Here is a 12845-nt window from a genome sequence, read left to right on the forward strand (position 1 = left end):
CTGTAAGTATTTTGTATCAATCTTCACTGTATAAGACACTAGCAGTATAAGACCATGAGACATAGGAGCAGAATTAGGCCATTCAGCCCATTAAGTCTGTTCTGCCATTCTATTGTGGCTGATCCCGGTTCTCACTCAACCCCATGCACCTGCCTCCTCGGCACATCCTGTAATGCCCTGACTGATTAGCAAACTATTAGCTTCTGCCTTAAATGTACTCACAGACTTGGCCCCCACTGCCGTCTGTGTCACAGAATTCCACAGATTCACTGCTCTCTGACTAAATAAAATCTTCCTTAACTACTCTAAAAGGTCACTCCTCAGTTTTGAGGCTGTGCCCTCTGTTACGGCTACCCCCACCATAAGAAAAGTCCTAAACTTATCCACCCTGTCTGGACCTTTCCACATTCGGTGGGTTTCAGTAAGATTTAACAATCCCCCCCCCCCCCCCACAGCCGCATTTATTAAACATAAATCAGTGCAGGAGTACAGGCCCAAGGCTGGCAAACGCTCCTCATATCTTAACCCCTTCATTCCCAGAATCATCTTCTTGAACATCCTCTGGACTCTCTTCAATGACAACACACATTTTCTGAGATATGGGTCCCACATACTCTAACTCTAATGGAATATTGGCCTTCATTGCTAGAGGGATTGAATTCAAGAGCAGGGAGGTCATGCTGCAACTCTAGAGAGTACTGGTGAGGCCGCACCTGGAGTACTGTGTGCAGTTCTGCTCTCCATACTTGAGGAAGGATATACTGGCTTTGAAGGCAGTGCAGAGGAGTTCCAGGGATGAAGGGGTTAACCTATGAGGAGAGATTGAGTCGCCTGGGACTATATTCTCTGGAGTTCAGAAGAGTGAGAGGGATCTTATAGAAGCATACAAAATTTTGAAAGGGGTAGATAAGATTGAAGTTGGGAAGTTGTTTCCATTGGTAGGTGAAGCTAGAACTAGGGGACATTGCCTCAAGGTTCAGGAGAGAAGATTTAGGGTGGAGATGAGGAGAAACTGTTTTTCCCAGAAAGTGGTGAATCTGTGGAATTCTCTGCCCAGGGAAGCAGTTGAGGCTTCCTCACTAGGTATATTTAAGATACAGTTAGATAGGTTTTTACATAGTAAGGGAATTAAGGGTTATGGGGAAAAGGCAGGTAGATGGAGCTGAGTTTACGGACAGATCAGCCATGATCTTATTGAATGGCGGGGCAGGCTTGATGGGCTGGATAGCCTACTCCTGCTCCTATTTCTTACATTCTTATTTTCTCAAGTGCGACCTAAGTAGTGTCTTATAAAGTATCAGCATTATCTCCTTCCTTATATATTCTACTTCACTTTAAATAAACACCAGCATTGCCTTCTTTACCATGGACTCAACCTGTAAATTAACCTTCTGGAAGTCTTGCCCAAGGACTCATATTTCCTTCTGTAATTCTGTTGTTTGAACCTTCTCCCCAATCAGATAATAGTTCACTATTGTTCCTTTTGCCAAAATGCATTATTGTACATTTCCCAATATTCCACCTGCCACCTTTTTGGCTGTTCTTCAAAATTTGTCTGTGTCCTGCTGCAATCGCATTGCTTCCTCAGCACTACCAGCGTCTCCACCAATCTTTGTATCATTCGCAAACCTTGCCACAAAGCCATCAGGTCCATTATCCAAATCATTGACAAACAATGTGAATAATAGCGGACCGAATACTGACCCCTGAAGATCACTAGTCACTACTTAGCCAACCAGAAAGGGTCCCTTTTATTCCCACTCGCTGCCTCTTGTCTGTCAGCCATTCCTCTATCCGTGTTTCTTCTGATTTTTATCCTTTTAAGCAGTCTCATGTGTTACACGTTATCAGATGCCTTCTGAAAATCCAAGTAAATGACATCCACTGCCTCCTGTTTGTCCACCCTGCTTATGACTTCCTTGAAGAACTCTTAACAGATTTGTCAGGCAAGGTTTCCCTGTACAGAAGCTATGCTGACTTTGATTTACTTTATCATTAGTCTCCTAGTACCCCAAAACCTCATCTGTTATAATAGACTCCAACACTTTCCCAGCCACTGGGGTTAGGCTAATTGGACTATAATCTGCTTTCTTTTGCCTTCCTCCCTTCTCAAAGAGTGGATTGACATTTGCAATCTTCCTGTCCCCCGGGACCATACCAGAATCAAGTGATTCTTGACAGGTCATGACCAATGCATCTGTTATCACTTCGGCAACCTCTCTCAGGACTCTGGGATGTAGTCCATCTGATCCAAGTGACATATCCGCTTTAAGAACCTGACTTTGCCTAGCACGTTTAACTTTGCAATAGCATTGGCACTCACTCCTGCTCCCTGGCACTCACGGATCTCTGGCACACTGCTGGTGTCTTCCACAGAGAAGAAGGATGCAAAGTACCTATCAAGTTCATCTACCATCTCTTCCCCATTTCTACCCCATGAGCATCATTTTCCAGTGGTCCAATATCAACTCTCGCTCCCTTTTGCATTTTTTATAACTGATTTATATTACTGTCTAGTTTGCTGTCATATTTCACCTTTCCCCTTATACCTTTTTTTAATTTGCCTGTTGTTGGATTTTAAAAGCTACCCAATTATCTAACTTTCTACTCACTTTTGCTACCCTATATGCTTTTATACAGTCCTTGACTTCCTTTGTCAACCACAGTAGCCTAGCACCACTGCTTGAGAACTACTTCTGCCGTACATGTCTATCTTGTACATTATGAACTATTCCCAGAAACGTCAGCCATTTCTGCTCTGGTGTCATCCCCACCAGTATCCTTCTCCAATCCACTGGGGAATCACCTCTGGCATGCCTCTGTAATTCCTTTGTTCCATTGCAAAAGTACACATGTGACCTATGCTTCTCCCTCACAAATTGCAGTAGGAATTCAATCATATTATGATCACTGCCTTCTAATGGTTCCTTTACATGACCCTCCCTCGTAAGATCAGGGATACTACACAACATCCAATCTAAGATAGCAGTTCCCCGAGTAGGCTCAACCATCAGCTGCTCTAAAAAGCCATTTCTTTAGCATTCAATACTGTCAAGGTGGATCAACCCGATGCAAGAACACCAGTACCACAGATACAATAACACACGCAATTCTTTCTCAAACTTTTACTCATGGTTTTCAAGAGATATTAGAAACTTGGTTCAGAAAAAGAGAGGTATCTTCAATAAATATAGGCAGCTTGGAGTTAATGAGGTACTCAAGGAATATAAAGAATGTAAAAAGAATCTTAAGAAAGAAATTAGAAAAGCTAAAAGAAGATACGAGGCTGCTTTGGCAAGTTAAAGGTGAAAATAAATCCAAAGGGTTTCTACAGTTATGTTAGTGGCAAAAGGATAGTGAGGGATAAAATTGGTCTCTTGGAGAATCAGAGTGGACGGCTATGTGAGGAGCCAGAAGAGATGGGGGAGATTTTGAACAATTTCTTTTCTTTGGTATTCACTAAGGAGAAGGATATTGAATTGTGTAAGGTAAAGGAAACAAGTAGGGTAGTTATGGAAAGTATGACAATTAAAGAAGAGGAAGTACTGGCACTTTTAAGGAATATAAAAGTGGATAAGTCTCCCGGTCCGGACAAGATGTTCCCTAGGACTTTGAGGGAAGTTAGTGTAGAAATAGCAGGGGCTCTGACAGAAATATTTCAAATGTCATTAGAAATGGGAATGGTGCCGGAGGATTGGCGTATTGCTCATGTGGTTCGATTGTTTAAAAAGGGTTCTAAGAATAAACTTGGCTATTATTGGCCTGTGAGTTTGACGTCAGTGGTGGGTAAATTGATGGAAAGTATTCTTAGGGATGGTATATATAATTTTCTGGATAGACAGGGTCTGATTAGGAACAGTCAACATGGATTTGTGCATGGAAGGTCATGTTTGACAAATCTTATTGAATTCTTTGAAGAGGTTACTAAGAAAGTTGATGAGGGTAAAACGGTGGATGTTGTCTACATGGACTTCAGTAAGGCCTTTGACAAGGTTCCACACGGAAGGTTAGTTAAGAAGGTTCAATCGTTAGGCATTAATATGGAAGTAGTAAAATGGATTCAGCAGTTGCTAGATGGGAGACGCCAGAGAGTAGTGGTGGATAACTGTGTGTCAGATTGGAGGACGGTGTGTAGCGGTGTGCCTCAGGGATCTGTACTGGGTCCAATGTTGTTTGTAATATATATTAATGATCTGGATGATGGGGTGGTAAATTGGATTAGTAAGTATGCAGATGATAGTAAGATAAGAGTTGACGTAGTCAGACATTTTCCATTGAGAGTGGGGAAGATTCAAACAAGAGGACATGGGTTGAGAATTAGAGGACAAAAGTTTAGGGGTAACATGAGGGGGAACTTCTTTACTCAGAGAGTGGTAGCTGTGTGGAATGAGCTTCCAGAAGAAGTGGTTGAGGCAGGTTCTATGTTGTTGTTTAAAGTTAAATTGGATAGAGATATGGACAGGAAAGAAATGGAGGGTTATGGGCTGAGTGCAGGTTGGTGGGACTAGGATAGGGTAAGAGTTTGGCACAGACTAGAAGGGCCGAGATGGCCTGTTTCCATGCTGTAATTGTTATATGGTTATATGGTTAACTAATGTTAATGGTTAAGGCTAACAAAATGGCGTCTCTGTAGCGTTATAATGAAATGGCTTCTCTGTAATGTTACCTAATGATGTAATGGGTCACTGTAACTGAAATGTTTGGGTTTTAACTGCAGATAAGGGGGGAACTAACCAATGGAGTGTTTGTTATGATAAATGTACTGATTTGGCGCCTTTATTTTATCTGTTTCTACAAACACACCACTGAGAAATAACTATAAAGTGCAATCATTTACTCACACATTGTGTATTGTTTGATATTTTGTGTTGTGGGCTTATACTGGGATGCATCGCACCGTATCCACACCAAAGCAATCGCACTGTTGGCAGGGTTGACGGCGGTTCACCCTTGGCGATTGGGAGTCAATTGGGGAACAGACGCTACACTGTGGGGTTACTCGTCCGCTATACTTATATATCCGGTTCCTGCACATACGTTCCAGTAACTTTCCCACTACTGCTGGCAAGCTCACCAATGTATTATTTCCTAGTTTATTTTTAGTGCCTGGCTTGAACAGTGCAACAACATTGGCTATCCTTCAATCTTCCAGTACCTCACCTGTCACTAATGATGATTTAAATATCTGTGCTTGGGCCCCCGCAATTTCTGCATTTTTCTTCCGCAGGATCCTCGGGAACAACCTGTTAGGCCCTGGGGAATTTATCCACACTAATTTTCCTTAAGACAACCCTCCACCTCTGTAATCTGCACAGGGTCCATGAAGTTGATGCTGCTTTGCCTCACTTCTATAGACTCTGTGTCCATCTACTGAGTAAATGCAGATGCAAAAATACTACTTAAAATCTCCACCATCTATTTGTCTCCTCATGTAGATTACCATTCTGATTGTCCACAGTGGGCATGTTTCTGTACTGACCTCCTCCATGGTTCTTTGACACAGAAGCTTGCCAAAGTTGATTGGAAGGGGGAACTGGTAGGAATGACAATGGAGCAGCAATGGCTGGAGTTTCTGGGAGTAATTTGGGAGCTGAGTGATAGATACATCCCAAAGAAGTGGAAGCATTGGAAAAGCAGGAAGACGTGGCTGAAATGAGAAGCCAAAGCCAACGTAGAATTGGCTGGCAAAAGGGCAGGAATGGATTCTCAATATTCCTGGATTTCAGTGCTTTAAAAGGGATAGAGAGGGCGGAAAAAGGGGACAAGGGGTGGCATTACTGGTCAGGGATACTATTACAGCTACAGAAAGGGTGGCTAATGTAGCAGGATCCTCTTTTGAATCAGTATGGGTGGAAGTCAGGAACAGGAAGGGAGCAGTTACTCTATTGGGAGTATTCTGTAGGCCCCCTGGTAGCAGCAGAGATACAGAGGAGCAGATTGAGAGGCAGATTTTGGAAAGGTGCACAAATAACAGGGTTGTTTAACTTCCCTAATATTGATTGGGACCGGATTAGTTCCAAGGGTTTAGATGGGGCAGAGTTTGTTAAAGTGTGTCCAGGACGGATTCCTGTCACAGTATGTGGACAGGCCGACTGGGGGAATGCCATACTAGATCTAGTACTAGGTAATGAACCGGGTCAGGTCACAGATCTCTCAGTGGGTGAGCATCTGGGGGACAGTGACCACCGCTCCCTGGCCTTTAGCATTATCATGTAAAAAGATAGAATCAGAGAGGACAGGAAAATTTTTAATTGGGGAAAGGCAAATTATGAGGCTATAAGGCTAGAACTTGCGGGTGTGAATTGGGATGATGTTTTTGCAGGGAAATGTACTATGGACATGTGGTCAGTGTTTAGAGATCTCTTGCAGGATGTTAGGGATAAATTTGTCCCGGTGAAGAAGATAAAGAATGGTAGGGTGAAGGAACCATGGGTGACAAGTAAGGTGGACAATCTAGTCAGGTGGAAGAAGGCAGCATACATGAGGTTTAGAAAGCAAGGATCAGATGGGTCTATTGAATATAGGGAAGCAAGAAAGCAGCTTAAGATGGGGCTGAGAAGAGCAAGAAAGGGGCATGAGAAAGCCTTGGTGAATAGGGTAAAGGAAAACCCCAAAGCATTCTTCAATTATGTGAAGAACAAAAGGATGACAGGAGTGAAGGTAGGACAGATTAGAGATAAAGGTGGGAAGATGTGCCTGGAGGCTGTGGAAGTGAGCGATGTCCTTAATGAATACTTCTCTTTGGTATTCACCAATGAGAGGGATCTTGATGATGGTGAGGACAATATGAGTGAGGTTGATGTTCTGGAGCATGTTGATATTAAGGGAGAGGAGGTGTTGGAGCTGTTAAAATACATTAGGACGGTTAAGTCCCCGGGGCCTGACGGAATATTCCCTAGGCTGCTGCACAAGGCAAAGGAAGAGATTGCTGAGCCTCTGGCTAGGATCTTTATGTCCTTGTTGTCCACGGGAATGGTACCAGAGGATTGCAGGGAGGCGAATGTTGTCCCCTTGTTCAAAAAAGGTAGTAGGGATAGTCTGGGTAATTATAGACCAGTGAGCCTTACGCCTGTGGTGGGAAAGCTGTTGAAAAAGATTCTTAGAGGTAGAATCTCTGGGCATTTAGAGAATCATGGTCTGATCAGGGACAGTCAGCATGGCTTTGTGAAGGGCAGATCATGTCTAACAAGCCTGATAGAGTTCGTTGAGGAGGTAACCAGGCATATAGATGAGGGTAGTGCAGTGGATGTGATCTATATGGATTTTAGTAAGGCATTTGACAAGGTTCCACACAGTAGGCTTATTCAGAAAGTCAGAAGGCATGGAATCCAGGGAAGTTTGGCCAGGTGGATTCAGAATTGGCTTGCCTGAAGAAGGCAGAGGGTCGTGGTGGAGGGAGTACATTCAGATTGGAGGATTGTGACTAGTGGTGTCCCACAAGGATCTGTTCTGGGACATCTACTTTTTGTGATTTTTATTAACGACCTGGATGTAGGGGTAGAAGGGTGGGTTGGCAAGTTTGTAGATGACACAAAGGTTGGTGGTGTTGTAGATAGTGTAGAGGATTGTCAAAGATTGCAGAGAGACATTGATAGGATGCAGAAGTGGGCTGAGAAGTGGCAGATGGAGTTCAACCCTGAGAAGTGTGAGGTGGTACACTTTGGAAGGACAAACTCCAAGGCAGAGTACAAAGTAAATGGCAGGATACTTGGTAGTGTGGAGGAGCAGAGGGATCTGGGGGTACATGTCCACAGATCCCTGAAAGTTGCCTCACAGGTGGATAGGGTAGTTAAGAAAGCTTATGGGGTGTTAGCTTTCATAAGTTGAGGGATAGAGTTTAAGAGTCGCGATGTAATGATGCAGCTCTATAAAACTCTGGTTAGGCCACACTTGGAGTACTGTGTCCAGTTCTAGTCACCTCACTATAGGAAGGATGTGGAAGCACTGGAAAGGGTACAGAGGAGATTTACCAGAATACTGCCTGGTTTACAGAGTATGCATTATGATCAGAGAGTAAGGGAACTGGGGCTTTACTCTTTGGAGAGAAGAAGGATGAGAGGAGACATGATAGAGGTGTACAAGATAATAAGAGGAATAGATAGAGTGGATAGCCAGCGCCTCTTCCCCAGGGCACCACTGCTCAATACAAGAGGACATGGCTTTAGGGTAAGTGGTGGGAAGTTCAAGGGGGATATTCGATGAAGGTTTTTTACTCAGAGACTGGTTGGTGTGTGGAATGCACTGCCTGAGTCAGTGGTGGAGGCAGACACACTAGTGAAGTTTAAGAGACTACCAGACAGGTATATGGAGGAATTTAGGGTGGGGGCTTATATGGAAGTTTGAGGGTCGGCACAACATTGTGGGCTGTACTATTCTATGTTCTATGTTTGTTCTATGTAAAAGCCAAAGATAGGGCAAACAAAAGAGCAAAAACTATTGGGAAGCTTTTAGAAACTAACAGAAGATGACTGAAAAAATGTCAGATGAGCTCTGGGCATGGAATTTTTATATTTTAGTCACTAATGAGTCTTGGTAGCACCCAACAGTCTGAGGCATTTAGAGGAACACAATATCCGGGGCGTCAATTTCTCTGGAAAACCAAGGTTCCCTGTACCAGTTGCGTTTCAACTTTTATTTTGACAGGCACATAACAAACTCTACATCCTCAAAATTTCACTACTTCTGAAGGCCTCCCACTTACTAAGAACTCCTTTGCCAGAAAGCAGCCTGTCCCAAACTACACTTGTCAGATCCTTTCTGATACCATCAAAATTTCCCTTTATCCAAGTTAGAATCTCAACCTATGGTCCAGACCTCTCTTTTCTATATTTACTTGAAATCTCATGCCTTTGTGATCACGAGGTGCAATGTGTTCCCCTACAATAATTTCTGTCGCTAGCCCTGCATCATTTCCTGATAGCTTATTGCACACTTCTACAATGGGAATTCTGTTGATTGAGGGCTTTTGACAAGGTCCCGCATGGGAGGTTAGTTAGGAAAATTCAGTTGCTAGGTATACATGGAGAGGTGGTAAATTGGATTAGACATTGGCTCTATGGAAGAAGCCAGAGAGTGGTAGTAGAGAATTGCTTCTCTGAGTGGAGGCCTGTGACTAGTGGTGTGCCACAGGGATCAGTGCTGGGTCCATTATTATTTGTCATCTATATCAACGATCTGGATGATAATGTGGTAAATTGGATCAGCAAGTTTGCTGATGATACAAAGATTGGAGGTGTAGTAGACGGTGAGGAAGGTTTTCAGAGCCTGCAGAGGGACTTGGACCAGCTGGAAAAATGGGCTGAAAAATGGCAGATGGAGTTTAATACTGACAAGTGTGAGGTATTGCACATTGGAAGGACAAACCAAGGTAGAACATATAGAGTTAATGGTAAGGCACTGAGGAGTGCAGTGGAACAGAGGAATCTAGGAATACAGATAGAAAATTCCCTAAAAGTGTCGTCACAGGTAGATAGGGTCGTAAAGAGAGCTTTTGGTACATTGGCCTTTATTAATCGAAGTATTGAGTATAAGAGCTGGAATGTTATGATGAGGTTGTATAAGGCATTGGTGAGGCCGAATCTGGAGTATTGTGTTCAGTTTTGGTCACCAAATTACAGGAAGGATATAAATAAGGTTGAAAGAGTGCAGAGAAGGTTTACAAGGATGTTGCCGGGACTTGAGAAACTCAGGTACAGAGAAAGGTTGAATAGGTTAGGACTTTATTCCCTGGAGCATAGAAGAATGAGGGGAGATTTGATAGAGGTATATAAAATTATGATGGGTATAGATAGAGTGAATGCAAGCAGGCTTTTTCCACTGAGGCAAGGGGAGAAAAAAATCAGAGGACATGGGTTAAGGGTGAGGGGGGAAAAGTTTAAAGGGAACATTAGCGGGGGGCTTCTTCACGCAGAGATTGGTGGGAGTATGGAATGAGCTGCCAGATGAGGTGGTAAATGCGGGTTCTTTTTTAACATTTAAGAATAAATTGGACAGATACATGGATGGGAGGTGTATGGAGGGATATGGTCCGTGTGCAGGTCAGTGGGACTAGGCAGAAAATGGTTCGGCACAGCCAAGAAGGGCCAAAGGGCCTGTTTCTGTGCTGTAGTTTCTATGGTTCTATGGTACATTTGACAAACTCTACCCCATCTAGTCCTTTTACAATGTGGGGGTCCCAGTCAATATATGGAAAGTTAAAATCACTTGCTATATCAATCTTTGTTTCTTGGCATAGTCTCTGATCTCTCTAAATTTGTTCCTCTCAATTCCTCAGACTGTTGGGTGAAACCAGCTCCCAGTAATGGTAACAATATCATAATTCAATGCACTGAGCTCATCTGGCTTTCCCACGATGTTTCTTGCATTTGATTTATACAGCTCAGCACATTAGCGCACTATGCTCAACCATTTACTCGCTAATTTTGTCTGAAATCCGAACAGCATCTGACTGGTGTCTGTTACGTACCCTGCAATGGTTAAAGAACCAGCAGAAATGGAAAAGCACCTGAAGTCTGGTATTGCTTTCAAGTGATGCTATTTTTATTAGTAACTACGCAATACGGTGATATATAACCAGGTAAATCAGACAGGTTAGCAGAACTTTTGCATATACAAGTGCATAAATATAAAATCCAAACTTCTTCAAGCTTAGGTGGTAATTGGATACAGTCTTAAGATGGAATGTAAGATAGTTCAGTTCAATGCTCAGGTTAATTAATGAGAGATATCTGTAATCCAAAAGGTGAATGTTGTGAGAAGGCCATTACGTCAATATTCCACAGATTCCATGACAGCAATACAGTACAAGATAACAACAGTAGTAGGTTTTATCTCCGAAGTTGTTCCACTCCACACACGAAGTATCACCGACAGTGATCTTCAACGAATATCCTTTCAGCACAACCACAACTAACTGATTCTACAGCCTGGGCTCAGGTGCAAAGCTAAAACCGGGGCTGCGGGACCGGAGAGCCCGGAGCCTCCAGCCGCCCGGCAGACCTCGGTCCCGGCCCTTTCCCACTGCAGCAGATGCCCAATTTACACAATCCCGGAATTGTCCTTCCTCACCGCTGGCAATTGCGGAGGTCGCCATCACGCCAGCGTTTAGCAGGAAATTCACGGCAGCACCACCAGTGGACAGAGGTCTGCACATCGCCACCGGTCCCCACAGCACCACCAGTACCCGGAGGTCTGCACATCGCCGCCGGTGTCGGAGCTCCTCACAGCGCCACTAGTGGCCGGCGGTCCCTACAGAGGTACTGGTCGCCGGAGGCCGGGAGGACAATGGGGAGGTAAATGACAAACACAAAGTCTGCAAATGCTGGAAATCCAAAGCAACACAAACAAAGTGCTGGCGGACTCAGCAGGTCAGGCAGCGTCTATGGAAAAGAGTCAACAGTCGACGTTTCCAGTTGAACCCTCCTTCAGGACTGAGAAGGAAGGGGGGAAATATCTGAATAAAAATGGGGCGGGTGAGGAAGGGGTAACTATAGTTCACATTGTCAAGGTGTTGAGTTTACCAGGAGACAAAGACTGCAGGGACGAGAGGTTTTCTGTTGACTAATACACTGTGTGTGGACCCCGCTGGCAATTCTGGTGTTGTGACCCAAGTCGATACAAACACCCCGCTGCCCACTCCACCACCAACACGGCACAGCCGGACACATAACGGGGGACTTTACATCTCACAACACTGGATTCAGTGATGAAATCCGTCATTAATGTTGTTGTCCCACTGAAATTATAAGAAACGTCCATTCAGGTGTTTTTAAATACAAGTGCTCTCCCACGGTGAGGTAACACAGCCCCCCCCCCCCCCGCACGTGCCTGACGTCACACGTGGGTTCCCCACACCGGGATCTGCCCTCACGTGCGAGGTATCTTACGTCACTCACGCACTGCTGACCTCGAGCTTTATCGGTTTAACGGCTGAACTGTTAATCGCGTGACCACTCCTCCCCCACCGCTGAAAAGCAACGCTTCAGGAACTGCGCTATTGCCATTGGTGCGCAGGAATGTCAATCAGTGGTTGCACCCAATAGCAGAGGCGGACGAGGCGAGAGGGCGTTATCCCCGTTGAATCCGTATTCCGCGCTGGCGGTGGACTCCCCGTCAGAGCGGAACAAATCCAAAAGTAAATGTCCCGATTTCTGATTTATTTCCATTTCCCTCCGAGGGAAGTTGGGGCGTTTGTGAAGCGTCTCCTGCGGCCGGAGTCTGATGTATCGCTGAGAGGTAGGGGAGACGGCTCGGCCCATCGGTTTGATGCCGACTCCCCGGGTTGGGAGGGGGGATTTTACTGAAAGGATGAAGACGGTGAGAGAGGGGGTGGACAGGTTGTTTGTCCCGGTGGGGACAGGAGGGGCTCATCTGTGGAAATGTCTGAGCCCACGATGGTGTCGAGCAGAGGGATTCACCACATTGGGGCCAAACACTGGCAGACTGTTGCCCTGCAAGCGGGGCCAATGGTCCGGGCAAAGTGACAATTATTTGTGCTTTGTTGAGATTGCACCTGGAACATGGTGTAAAATCCCGCTCCCCACACTAACACAGGTTACACAGACCAAAGAACAAACTGCCGGAGGAACTCAGTGGGTCGGGCAGCATCTGTGGAGGGAAATGGACCGTCAACATTTCGGGCCGAGACCCTCCCTCTGACTGAGAGTGGACGGGAAATAGAGAAAAGAGGTGAGGGGTGGGGATGGGGCAAGAGCTGGGGAGTGAGAGGTGGATCCAGGTGAGGGGGGAGGTGGGAAGGAAATAGTGACGGGGGTGGGAGGTGAGTGGTTGGGGCAACACGGGGCTACAGAGGATGGAAAATAATTCCATAGAGCATTAACAAAGAT

The sequence above is a fragment of the Mobula hypostoma genome, chromosome 3, assembly GCF_963921235.1.
Source record: "Mobula hypostoma chromosome 3, sMobHyp1.1, whole genome shotgun sequence".
NCBI classification, from domain to species: Eukaryota; Metazoa; Chordata; class Chondrichthyes; order Myliobatiformes; family Myliobatidae; genus Mobula; species Mobula hypostoma.